The following is a 14625-nucleotide window of genomic DNA, read 5'->3' as shown; positions in this document are numbered from 1 at the left end:
GAGAATTGTCTGGCATACTTTGCTCTCAGTGGGGATGATGACAGAAAATCGCTAAAGTTTATTTATTGATTTTTGTAATAATATATAATAATATATTTGTCCTTGTCATGTTATATATGCGCTAAACATGTGCAGTCCATCACCTCCTTTAGTAGCTTACAAAGAAATACGGCATGAATATAATATACGATTGGAAATATAATAAAAGGGTACAATGATCATAACTGCATCACTTGTGAGATGTGAGTCACTGTGGCATATGATTCATTCAATCAAGGCTGCAGACACATCTGAGTAAAAGAAGGTCTGACCCTGGTAACTTTCCTTGTAAAGTGAGGAAAAAAAGGCTAAAACCAAGCACAAAATTGTCGTTCTACTACTGCTTTGAACAGCCTCTGAACTGATCCAGCAGCCTTGTAAGCAGTGGGAGGAGATATTTTGGGCTTTCAAGGTTCCAGAAGTTAAATTACTGCTCCTGCATAGCCAAGGTTTTGTGACAATCAGTGGGAGAATGGCCTGGATTGACATGAAGTTATTCCGGTTGAATTATCATTCCCAACAAAGAGCTGAGAAGATGAAAAACCAGTTTAGAAGGCCACATACAAAAATCAAAAAACCAAACTCAAGGATAGATTGAGACTATGCCCTTTAAAAAACCCAAACTTTCACATGGAAGTTATTTCCTGTGTGAGTTATGACACTATTGTGACAGAAGCAAGCAGCACGGAAGTAAAGCAGACGTCAACAAAATATGCACCTTTGAACCTTTTTTTTTATCCCCCTACTACTCAAGATTAAAGGTACATCAGGGAGATTTTAATTTTAATTTGTTAAAATCGTGCAGCGCGGCGATTAGCACTGTGGCCTCACAGCAAGAAGGTCCTGAGTTTGACTCCACCATCTGGCCACCATCCACACAGAAAATGCCTTTCTGTGTGGAGTTTGCATGTTCTCCCCGTGTTGTGTGGGTTCTCTCCGGGTTCTCTTGCTTCCTAAAGACACGCAGTTAGTGGGGTTAGGTTAATTGGTCAAAACCGGTCAAAATAAATAAATTGCCAGGCAGAGCTAAGTTGAAATTTACAGTTAATATTTCAAAATTTTGACTTCAGAGTAAGATATCACTTTGGAGTGTGGAGTATTAAGTTAGTAATTACTGCTAGCCTACATAAACTGTGCAGGCCATGCACGGATAAGGGCACATGTTAGTTACTGTGCAGTAACAGTTCAAATTCACCTACTAGAACTTTACTCACACAAACTGAAGCGCAAATAACTGGACCACATAGCAAGCTATGTTATTTGTGATACAATTCGATTAAAATAAATTCCCCAGCAGCACAATCAAGATGGAGAGATGAAGTTCCCTGACTGGAATTAATGCAGATGAGGCCAAGGAAACACCTAACAGCTGATGTAATAATATGAGGGAAGGGAGAAACCACTGGAGGAAATGCAGTTTTAGGCGCTCCACGACAACCCAAGCAGTTCCTGCTTCGGTCGGTACCTCAAAGTGTTTGTAAGATGGCTCCCTGCTGAAAAATAGTGGCTTGATCTCTTTGGATTGGGGGAAAGTTGTTGGAGTTTTGTTCCTAAGTGAAAGAAAAAGAAAGCGTGAGGATTAAAGGTTGACTGTCATCAGCAATAAAGCAAACCTGAGCCAGAGCAAAAGCTTTTATTTACCTGTCAGACATGTTCCAACCTATGGCTCTACTTTGGGAAGTGACAAAAAAATTGGGTGAAATTAGTTTTGTCTAAGGGTCACCCTTAGAGGAAGTTTAAAGAGCTCGAACACCGAGCTGCTGGAGCTGAAGCGATTTCACAAAATGCATAAAAACACAATTAAAAATTGATTCTCTGCTAATTTGTTTATTATGTGACACAACACTGGTCCATCCCTTGAGTAAGGCATATTTTATTGTGCTTTTAGGTCAGTGTTCAATGTTTAGGTCTCTCTTGCAAATGAGACACTAGGTCTCAATGGAACTACATGTATAAATAAAGGTTAAATGAAAAATAAATAAATAAAAAGCTAGGCTAAGTTCGATTATATTTTTCCTGCTGTTATTGCTCCTTTGCACAGTTGTGTCTAGGAATATAATTATTAACTAAAAAGCCATTGGCACTCAGTTTTCTGAGCTATAAACCTTTCATCGGCCCCCTATATATTATTAATTTCAATCAGCATCTTACTTGCTGAATGCATTTTTTAAGGTTTACACTGAAACTCATATGACAGCAGCACTTATGGCGAACACAAGATTCAATTTGCAGAAAATCTCATATTGGCCTGTAGCATGTGTTCAAATGAAGGTAACTCAATAACCGTCACCAAAATCTGTTTTTAAGACTGTAGATTCACAACTATAATGGTCTATTGGCATGGTCACACATCCAAAACACTTTCTGTAATCTCCAGTCTAGAAAGCAGAAATAATTTAAGCCAAAGGGTCTGATGGTGAGGAAACATAAAGGGTAAGGGGGCTGGTGATTCACATGCTTGTGTTCATTTGTCTGCATGGAATATTGTATTTGTTTTTTAATTGTTATATTGTTATGTGTTGTATTTGTTGTAACGTCTGCTATCCTCTTGGCCAGGTCTCTCTTGGAAAAGAGATTTTAATCTCAATGAGACCTTTACCTGGATAAATAAAGGATAATGTTAGTGACATAAACCGATCATCTAAGAGCAGAACAACAGGAAAATGAGAAGCATGTGAGGAGATCAAATGGAGGTTATTCCATATGACTCAAAGGGAAACCGTGGTGGAGCTGTTCAAGTCATTTCCGCTCCACAAACTTTCTGTCTGAAACTAGACCCTTTGGCTTTGTTCTCCTCAAATTACCATTATCTACACAAAAACCACTGATGCACAGCAAAATTGATCCGTTCCCCACTGTTGACCATTCAGTGCAGTGACGTTTTTCTACCTTTTGGATTCCTGTTTCTACTCCCCATCTCCATTTTATCTGTTCAGAAAATGGGACATCAAAAGTCTGCATATGCTAACTCCAAATCCACTACCTGCATTGAGACACATTTTCTTATATGTTGGTTCACTGGACTATAACACAAAAACTCTGAATCAATAATCAATAATTATAATTCTTTGATTTTAAAATGATTTATCCTTATTAGTGACATTAGTCGGGGTGGGGGGGGATTACTTGATCCCCTGCTGAACTTGTAATTTTGGTCACTTACAAAGAAATGAACAGTCTCTCATTTTTATGGTGGTTTAATTTCCAGTTTCTTCCAGTTTCCAATCTCTCCACCACCATGGGCAAGAAAAAGAGCTGACAAAGGACAAGACTGCATATTTGCACAGGGCTGAAATGGGCTACAAGACCATCAGGAAGTTTGGTGAGTAGGTGACCACTATTGCTGCAATTATTTGAAAATGGGAGAAATATAACATGACCATCAATCCCTTGGATAGCCACCGTACAGAACTTAAGTTTGCCAGTAATCATCGAAATTCAGACAAGGGCTGCATTGGGGCAAGACACATGGACAGTAAATCCACTGACAATCCACCCACGTTCCGACTGGTAGGTGACTCGCTCTACAACACCAGCTTTCTCTTTCATCACATTGGAACAGATGATTTGTACAATTTGAGTTGTCCCATTGATGTCTATGGATGTCTAACCAGTGGCAGAGAATATCCTACTTAGTGTGTGTCAAATGGATGTCTTCTTTTATGAGTTACTTGATCCAAATACTTGGTTCATAACAATAAGGCTGATAACCTAAATTACCAGTAAAAATAAAAAATAAATTCAGAAATTGAGACTTGACTTTTAAAATGGCAAAAATGAGAACAGGCATCAGTGTTCTGGTATTATAGGAGTTATAAAAGCATTTGCAGTTGTAAAGCAGCAGGACTTTTGACACTTACAAAAGACCTCTGCAGTTAGGAGAAAGAGGTTTAATTTTGGCCTGTCATTGAGCTAATCACGAAAATACCACTAACTAGCAACAGTTCCTTTACATGTTATTTTTGTCTGTGTGTCAGATTTAGATGATTATAGAGTAATAAGTTCTTGATGGTGTGACAAAATACAAGCCGATCACTTGACCAGTCTTAATACCTTTTCACACATGAATCTGGACATTGCTGTCACAGTCGGCCACATGAGCACGTTTTTACTTTCTCGTGTGTATCACACAGCAGGAGACAGTGAACATCAACCCCATTCTCGCAACCAGAAATACTTCACGGTTAACATTCTTCCACCACAGAGTTTAGACAGAATAAAGGTTGATTGTAAATTTGAAGGATTACCTCTCTATTTTCACATCGGCGCAAAGTGTTGCACTAGGGCATCATGCTGCACTAGAGTTGACTGCACTGGATATCCACATTCTCACTTGCACACCCATACTGCTGTAACAGGGGTTGTATAAAGGACAGCAGCTTTAAAAATGCATCTTACATCTGATAAAACAAGAAAGGACAAAATGTGTTTCTCAGATAAGACTTATTTAAATGTACCTTGGCTTTGGCATTTCTAGTTTAACTCTGAGAGGACAAGTCTGTTATCTTTCATTCCAGGGATGTATCAGAGAGTTGCAGAGAGTGCATAAGAATTAGAAAGAAAATGTTCACATCATGGCCTTATACAAAGCAGGAAACGGGTCTGTGCTTATCCTTACACAATACAGGACCTTGTAAAAGCAGCTGTATCCAACTGAGAGTGATAGATGGCATGACAACCACATAAAAGTGTGCTTGACATTTACATTGGAGACTTGAAAATATCAGCCGAGATGCGAAGACATTACTCATCCAGCTGGATTGCCTGTTATTAATGGGGTAATGTTTCCCAGATCTTTGACACGGAAATTTTTTTTAAGTGAAAGTGCTAGAAAGACGTCATGTAACACCAGATATTTCAATTTCTTCATGAGCAAAAAAAAATATTATGCAAGAAAGACGCAAATTTTTTTAAATTTTTTTTTGCAGCTCATGGTGCCATTCTAGTTTAAACCAGGGAGCCTTGGCATCTTTTCCATTAACAACATTATTTACAGTTACATGTTTTGCATCAATTGAGCAACTACAATAGTAAAATCACTGGCATGATATTTTTTCAAATTACTGTTGCCCTTTAAAACCAGTATTATGACCCTAACACAGTGATTTTTCATCATGCTTCTCTCTGCAAGGTGCGAGTCAAAGTAAACAAAGAAACACACACAAAAAAACAATAAAATCAGATTGATAAGAGAATATTCTGACCAGCACTCGCTGGTCAAGATCCTCACACCACATGTGAGATGTTTCTGTCTCTCTCATGCATTAACCCACAGGAGACTCCCTCAGCTCCCTTGAGGACCACTACATCTGATACCAGCATACTGATGTTAAAAGCTCTAAGTCGGGGGAACCTCCATCCTGCCATACTCCATGTCAGTTACTGAGGAATGTCTGCGTAGCTCTGGGGGACTGTGAGTAAGAAACATGGGGGTTTTTATCTCCATCACTGTGTGGTGTCATGGGATGACAAAGCTGTCAGCCTCCTCCCTTAAGCCTTTCTTTTGAAAGAGAGTGTGTGTTAAGATGTGCGTTCAGAAGGATAAAGCGCATACAGCTTGTGTGTCCATATCTGTGCCTATTTCCAGCACAAAATGTGTGGCACATACGCAGTACTCAGTACAGCTAGATGTAGGTGTGATTCAGCTCCACATTGAGAAAATTATTTACACTTTAATAGACTAATGGCCCATTGTGCTGGGTGAGCAGTGTTACTGAGGCAATGAGGTCAATGGAGAAGGGAGATAATGAGAATGACAGTGATGTGTTGCCTCCATTAGAGCCCGTGTCATCCTGCTTGCCCTTTGATTTGATCACACAAAAAGTTTCAGAGCTTGATAAGCGAGACCCTCATCCCTCACTGTCACTGTCAAAAGAAGTCCTAACACACCAACTCTCCCCAACATGGAGGCCTAAACAGAATAAACGGCGGCTAAATAGAAAATAATCATGTTGCTCTGCTTGAATTACAACAAAACTAAATTATTTCTTCCCAGCTGGAAAAACGATATATTTTTGGGTGAGTCCGTTCGCTTTCATCAACCCAGTTTTTCAAATGATAATTGATTACATACAGTAGAGGCATGTAGACCTAACTGTACGTAGGCGGCTTTATTGTTCACGGTGTAGCCTTTGCATTATTTCATATACATTTGGTGTGTTTGCTCTTTTATTTATAGTTATTGTTAAAATTCGAGTTTGGCCAATTATCAAACCATTTGTCAATCACTTCCCCACAAAATAAATTTAAATAAAAATGTCCATCTTTGGCTCTCATTTGGCTCTGTCTTCCTCTACTCCCCGCTCTCACGACAGACCCAAGTTCAACCAAGCCCCATACTCCCCACCATTCTCGTCCATCGGGAAATTTCAATGCAGACAGAAGTAGACAGACACTGTGCAACCCTACCCTTCAGATTTTGTATCAAATTTAGATGCCATATTCTCTCAAATATATGCCAATTCATTTAACCAGTGTGTTATTAATAAAGTTAGATGACATCTAATCCATCAGCAACCTAGATTTCGCAGCTGGTCCAAAAAATAGGAAGTCAAGAATGACAGCCAGCTGTAACTTTTATAATCAGATTGGGTCCAAATACACAAGCTGACATTACTCAGCTGAGACCCGATATAATTCACACTGCTGCTCAAAGGGTGAACAACTTGCCATCCCCTTCCGGAAAAGGCAGGAAAAAAACAAGATACACAAAGACTAGCATGAAAAACATGCATGTCCTCTGGGTGAAGACACATTTAGCTGTAGAGTGAAAGCACATGATGTTTTCATTTGTGTTGGGCTCTGCTTTTTATACTCCAGATGACCTTGTCTATCTGAACAAAACATCACCATTTCCAGGTAGCGCTGTTTTATGCCTAAAAAGTGTGAATATCTACAAGCCGTACGAGGACTGTGATAAGAGTGAGTGTGTCCCAGTGTCCCTTTTCCAATTACCGAGCCTCTTTTTAGCCGTCAAAGGACTGTTTATTTTTCCGGAAATATCAAACTATTTCAATGGAATTTGAAAACATACAACAATAACTCTTTTTATTTTCTATTTTAAACACATGGCTAAAAGGGATTATTTATCCAGTCTAGTAAATATTGTCCATATTATCTTACCATACATTTCGGTCTATGGCATACATGGAATGAGACATTCTATAAATCATACTGTACAATTCAAGATTAAGTAAAAACTATTGAATCAAAGCTATCTGACGTTTCACTTATGGCTACTAAGAACATGAATTTGAGTCAATAAGGGACTTACATTCAGTCATAACTAGGGATGGGTATCAAAAACCGGTTCTTGTTGAGAACCGGTTCCCACTGTTTCAATTCCTTGGAATTGTTTGCCATTTTTGCAAACGATTCCCTTATCAATACCAGTCGCCCCGAATGACGTCACCACGTTGCGGAGCGTCATTTACCTGGCAGGAAACACGGCGCCTAAGCGGCTCAAACGCTCAAAAGTTTGATTATACTTTACGAGAACGGATGACAACAGGGCAACTTGCAATACTTGCAAAGTAGATATTTCATTTAAGGGAGGAAACACTACGAATATGCAAAAGCATTTGCTCACAAAACACACAATAACCTTAAATGTCGTGATTTTAATTCTGCTCCGGACTCGTGAATCTCAACCCAGCAGCAGCGGTAACGTTTGCACGTCCTCTCCCGTTAACACGGCAGGTAAATAATCAACTAACAGTGCATATTATGTTAGCGCAATCTGCCTTATTACAAAACCTGCCATTACTGTGCATTTAGGTGACCATGATGAGACAGACAGAGTCTGGCTGGCGCTCGCCGGCAGTTGTCGCTGCAGTCTACCGGTAGTGTCTCCTTTCAGGCCAGGATAGACGAATGTCACCGAGCAGAGACTCAGTTTGTGGTAAAAGGCTTGCACCCATTTGCCACAGCAGATGCCCCGATTTTCGGTAAGTGAATGTGTTTAATTGTAGGCAGGGACATTACTGGATATTCTTGTGTAATTGCTACAGAATAATTTATGTTATACTTTGTTATTGCTACAGAAGAATATTTATTTTATTATTTTACATTTACAATTTTTTTCCCCGGGGACCCTGTGACACCCCATTGAAGAGCCGTAGGCTGTGGATCTCTTAAGATCTCACTGTTGGATATAAGGCCATGTTACTCCTAAATTTCTGTTTTGTTCAAAGAGACGATATAAAACAAAGTTCTAAGCTAATCGACCTTAGTGTTCTCCTTTTTAAAAAAAAGAATCGATTAAAGAATCGAATCGTTAAACAGAATCGAAAATGGAATCGGAATCGTGAAAATCTTATCAATACCCATCCCTAGTCATAACTACTCATGCTTATGACCAAGGAGAGTTTTCAGCAGAGCCATTGATTCTCTGCTGACTCAATGCACAACTTACTGTCACAATACTGGAGTAGGAGGGTTACACAGCAAAGATAATCCACTTTCATGGGCCAGAAAAAGCCTATGGATCACAGGATACAATTCAGACAGAAGATTAAGGTAGAATTGAATGGCTGTTTGTGCTGTAACCTAGCATTCACACTGCATCACTACAAGGAATAACTTGCTGAAATAAGCTTCCTTCTCCTAGCCTGACATCAAAACTCCCTACCTTTCCATTCCTGATCTTTTTATTCTATTCACATCTATCTCCTTCACATATTCCCATGTCCACCTGTTACTTTTAAAGCCACTGATTGATAAACAGCCCTCCCCCAGAGGTACTATGTGTTGTAGTATCATAGAGGGGAAGATGTCAAGCTGCAGACATATTTCTGTGATAATGTTCTTTATCACAACCCCCTGGGTTCTTGTGCTATCATTTTTCCCCTGAAAAAACACAAAGACTCAACCGAAACACAGACACACCCATGCTGTTCAACATACAAATGGATACAGTGCTCTGCAGGCACCCAAACTGGATTCAAATACCGCTAAACAACAGAATGAGGTACAGACGTGAAGTAAAACATATAATACGTCAAGCATGCAGTCTATACTTTACCTTGCTGTGAGTTCATTATCCATAGATTGAAAATGTAAATTCTATGAGACTTTATCCTCTGGTGCTAAAAAAAAAAAAAAGCTTATGAAGAGGGCTCTTATTCAAGGATGTTGGAAGTGAAGTAAATGGAGGAATGATAGGCTGATGCTGATTTTCTTTCAAAAACTATCCTTGTTTGAACTATACTCTCCCTCTGTCCTATTTCAAATGAGGCAGTTTAACTGCAGCAATTAGATTTTTCCCATAAATTACAATGAAATTCAACAAAAGCAAACCAAAACAAACACACATAAACATATAAACTAGTGCATTGCTGTTGCACTAGTTTATATGTTTGTTTTAGAAATCAGAAACAATTACTTTGCACCTGATAACTTTTACAACCAAACATCATATGGTTTGTGTACATGAATCTCTTTCCATTTAACACAACAGCATGACCTCAGTTGTTTGATTTTGCCACATTCAAGTAAGTAAGTAACTACATAAAACACTTAATGACAGCATGTTGAAAGGATGAGATGGAAGCCACATGGGCACTGTGTGCAGTCTGTTCTGTAATTCCACGTATCTGTTACCATTTTCACAGGATGCCACTATAACAAAAAATGCACAAGAGACTATTAAAAAGGCTCACCAGCCTCCCTCTCTCAACTGTGTCCATAAATGTCGTCTTAAACTGAACAAAGACCCATCTGCAAAGGCTCAACGTTAAACTAATAATTGTAAAAATTTGTCTAAGCATAACTATAAACCTGTATTCAGTTTTCACTCTGGTACCATTTGCTGTTCTGTGAGTGCAATAAAACACCTCTGATTGGTCTCATATGCAGCTTGTGAAGTGCTAACTGTGCTGTGGTTATCACCTCACAACAACAGGGTTCTGGATTTGAAATCAAAGCCTTTCAGTGAGGCGTTTGCATGCTGTCCTTGTGCCAGTCTCCTCTGGGTCATGTATTTCCTCCACCAGACTAAAGACACTCTAACTGCATTGGCACCCTGATAGACTGATGACCTGTCCAGGGTGTAATCTGCCTCTTGCACTATGACAGCTGGGATTAGCTCTGGGTCCCCCCACAACCCTAAATCGAATAAGCAGTTAAGAAAATGGATGGATAGCAACCACAAATCTTTATACATTTTGTACTCCATGAATAATGTGCCTATCACAATTGTTGAAAACAAAAACTTATTTGAATATATTCTCTACACTGCTCTGCCAAAAGGCTGCGGCACATAAAAGTAAAGAGATCAGGGTAATGATTTCTATATGAGAAGTTATGAAACTGTCACCATCTGCATTTCTATTTCTGTATGCTCTCAGGCTTGTCTCCATGACTGTTATAGATTTTCAGTTTCTGAAGGATGTTACTTTAACAAGCAGGTGGGCCAGGTCATCTTAACATTGTTACATCCAGGGTTGAGAGTAGTCATACGGCAGGGGTAAGCCCAGTGCTACTCCCTGCCAAATCCAGGTATTCTGATCATATCTCTTTGATTACTGCCTACTCTTTTGAGAAAAATAAAAGCGCATCTCCTTCGGCACAAACCTGGTCAGTGCCTCGGTATCACATGGAAATGGGGTCAAAATTCTCAACCAAGAGTTAGGGTGAATTGTTTATCCTTTTTGCTTGCGGTCATTTGTTGTAGTTTGCAACAAGTTGCACACACTTTCCCTGAGTAATTCTTCTTTAGTACATTTCTCATGCTTCTCCAGATTTGATAATCTTATGGGATGTACTTTGGTCATCAGGGAGCAATATATTTTTTTGGTCTTTGACAAGCTGAAAGACAAAGGGATGACCACAACGCTTGAGGTTTTCTTTCTTGACTCCTTCGTGGCCAAAGAGCTCTATGTTTTTCCCAGCATGCATACTGTAATCTTTCTCCAGGTTGTCCTTAGCATACTCCAATTAACGACTTGACTAAGTCATTCACTAGTGTCTTGGCGGTTGCTCTGGGGTCTTTTCGACTAGTTCGCCCACTAGTTTTATTTCACGAGTCTTTGAATTCTTTTGGTTTTTACCTCTGCCAGGGTTGTTCTACATTGTTTGGTCCTCTTTGAATATCCTGATGATGCTCTTTTCTCCAGTTCTTGACACTTGGAAATGCTCTGATAACTTTTTATATCCTCCTCCTGCTTTGTGAGCATCAAGAATTCTTTTCTGAAATCTAAAATAGTTTTTGGCTTGATTCTTTCTCAAGTAACAGCTCAAACAAATACAAAGATACGTTTTTCAGGGCTGGCAAGTTTTTGTTTTTAGTAAATAATTTTGTTATTGTGTGCAAATAGAAATAATTTATGATTGCAAAGAAGACTAGTAAGTTTAAAAATGCTCTGTTAATAATCCAAATAAAAAAGCACTTGGGAAGGGGGGAGGGAATTATCTGGTGAAATAGTGAAATACTGGCCATTAAAAAAAAGAAGTATATATTAATACATCAGGCATTAGCCAGTAAAAAGGTGGCACCTCTGCCACCTGAGACATCTCTTACAACAGACTGCAAGCTGTCCTTGATGTTGAAGGGTACATATAGACCCACTGAACAGTATTCTGATTCTTTCATAACTGCTTCAGTTCTTTGTCTAATAGATCATAGCATCACACAGCTGCTGCAGAAGATTTGTCACCTGTGACGCAAATCTCCAGTTTACTCAAATCCCAGAGATGCTCTATTTAATTGATATCTGGTAACTGTGGAGGCCATTTCAGTACAGCGAGCTTGTCATGTTCAAGAAATCCGTTTGAGAAGATTTGAGAAGCTTTGCAACATGGTGTATTGTCCTGCTGGAACAGCCATCACAAGTCAGCAACAATACTCAGGTAAGCTCTTATACACTGTTCTGCATACCTTGCTTATAATGAATGATTATTTGGGTTACTGTTACCTTCCTATCAGCTCGAAGCAGTCTGCCAATTCTCCTTTCACCTCTGGCATGAACAGATTACTTTTTTTGTTAGACCATTCTCTGTAAACCCTAGAGATGGCTGTGCAGGATAAACCCAGCAAATCAGCAGTTTCTGAAATGCTGAACACCAGCATCTGGCACATTCAAAGTCATGTAAATCACCTTTTCCTCCCCATTTTAATGGACAGTTAGAAATTCAGTGAGCTGTCTTGACTATGTTTACCTGCATAAATGAACTGAGTCACTGCCATGACATTGGGTGACTAGATATTTGCCTTAACAAACAGTTGAACATGTGTACCTAAGTGGCCCGTGAGTGCACAATGTTAAGAAAACCTTTTTCTCAGCATCTCACTATTTGCTTTATTTTTGTTGTAGTTATTGTCATCATCATCACTGCAATGCTTTACAGTTTAATTTGAATCCAGATAATTTGAAATGTTTTTCTTTCTTTCTTCCTGGCCACACTTGTGGCCTACACACCTTGCATCTCCCAGTGTAAACTTGAAAAATTTAACAGTCTGACATTTCCCCTACCTACCTAACAACAGTAAACTTTATACAATGGAGTATGAGGGTCGCATTAAGAAAATATATATACATTGTTGATCATTTTGAGAAAATAGTCAAAATTTTGAGAATGAAATTGAAAATTCAAAATACTATTTGGAGACAAAGGTCGAAACGGTATTTCAAGAAAAAAGTCAAAATGTGGAGATTTTTGTTGTTTCAACACAAACTGACACGCCTGCTATTCCCTCTACAGAATGTCCTGTTTAGGTGAGTTAATGAAACAAGCTGATCAGTTTTTTGTGACACAACCTACATCCTCTTTATTGCACGAGGGTGTAACCATCGGCAGCCTTGTATCTGTCCATTACAAGCCATTTCATGTTGTACAAATTGTTGCAAATCACTCTTAACCTCCGATCCTTTTGTCACCCAGCTGAAAAGAAACACTCTGAAATCACAAACACTTGCAATGCTTTTATTTAAACCAAACCTCTGCGGAGAGGGAGATCATGCAATGTCACCAGCAGATCTGACGGGGAAAACCTTACATTTATACTCGGTGGCCACACCCCTAATGGTCATTTACAGCATCCAACACAGCTTTCCTAAATGACCATATGTGGATATACGTATGTGTGTCTGCGTGTGACACCAATGCTCAAGCCCCTATCAAACAGGATGTGTGGGGATATGCCGTACCCTCTCTGCACCTCAGGGAGAAGGGTAACAAACTTCCTCTCTCTTTCCTAGCTGTTCCATACATTCCTAGCATCCCCCAACTGTGGCTTCCTATTTCCTTTTATGACAGGCAGACCCCCACTGTCAATAAATTCCTCTCTCTCTACACAATTACACACACACTCAGGCCTATAGCTAAACCAACTTAAAACACACACACACATTCACAAATCCTTTCCTATTCCTCTGATCTACAGCTGGACCCCCTCATCTAAGCAAACTTAAGCACATTTTATTCTAATCATTGTTTTCTTGTGCTCACAAAATACAGTCTTGCAAGTTTGTGTGTTTTTCTGTCTGACCAGATACAGCATTCTGCACCTTTTCTCCATATTTTCAGCCTCCTTATACATTTGCCATTTGTCGAAATTTAGACTTTATTCTCAAAATAATCAAGATTATTTTTTAACGCGGCCCTAATACTCCATCGCACACACTTTCAGCACATATTGATGTGCTAAAACAGAAATTATTTCTGTCCTTGTTTTTAAAACCTAATCTGAACTCCGATGGTACAGCAACTGTGTTTGCCAGGTTGCCTTGAAATAACAACTGTAATCTTCACATTTTGACTTTTTTCTTAAAACCGTATTATGACAAATAATATCGAAATTGTTTTTCTTAATATGGCTCTAACACTAATATTAAAACAGACTTTACATTGATATCCAGCAGATGGCATCAGGACCAGATCCGGGTAACATAGGCCATTCTAGCCATTCATTTGTCTAAATTAGGCAGTCATGTGGTCATTTGAAACTTACGGTTCCTCTGAGGACGTTTCGGGAATCCACAAACAGCCTTCTCTTCTAACTACATAGATAAAAATGTTTATGAGCAAAATATCAAAATGTTTTTTTTCATAATAGCATGATAACAGTTATATGGAATGATACATTTAGCCTACAATTAACGATGCACTACTAGACGGGGCACGCAGTGACACAAATTAAACAAAATTAAACAAACCCTGAATGGAGACACGTGACCAACAGCGAGGAATGGATGCTTTTATTCAGAAGAGAAACAAAGTGTGAATTATCAGTAAATCAAATCAAATCAAATAAATAAGAAAATGTGGAATAGGAATACTCAGCATTGTTATTATTTCCTTAACTGTTGTCAACAAGTATTGAAGAGCAGGCTGGGAAGCAACGAAGTACAAATACTTCCTTACTGTACTTAGGTAGAATTTTCAGGTATAAGTAGCCAACTTTACCTGGTAATTTACTTTTCTGACTAGTGATGGGATTTCCGGCTCTTTTTAGAGAACCGGCTCTTTCAGCTCGGCTCACTAAAAAGAGTCGTCACTTTCGGTTGTTTTGTTGCTTTAATTAATTTATTATTAACAATAATATAAAATTATGCACAAAAGGAATTACTAATGTAAAAAAAAAAAGAA

General features: G+C 38.9%; 1 protein-coding gene across 1 annotated transcript in view; it reads right to left on the bottom strand.

The window, feature by feature from the left end:
- Positions 1 to 14625, bottom strand: part of LOC101474186 (prickle-like protein 2) — a 63793-nt gene that overhangs the window by 37563 nt on the left and 11605 nt on the right. The window lies entirely within an intron of this gene.

The sequence above is a fragment of the Maylandia zebra genome, linkage group LG20, assembly GCF_041146795.1.
Source record: "Maylandia zebra isolate NMK-2024a linkage group LG20, Mzebra_GT3a, whole genome shotgun sequence".
Classification (NCBI taxonomy): Eukaryota; Metazoa; Chordata; class Actinopteri; order Cichliformes; family Cichlidae; genus Maylandia; species Maylandia zebra.
This window is presented reverse-complemented; position numbering and strand designations above follow the sequence as displayed.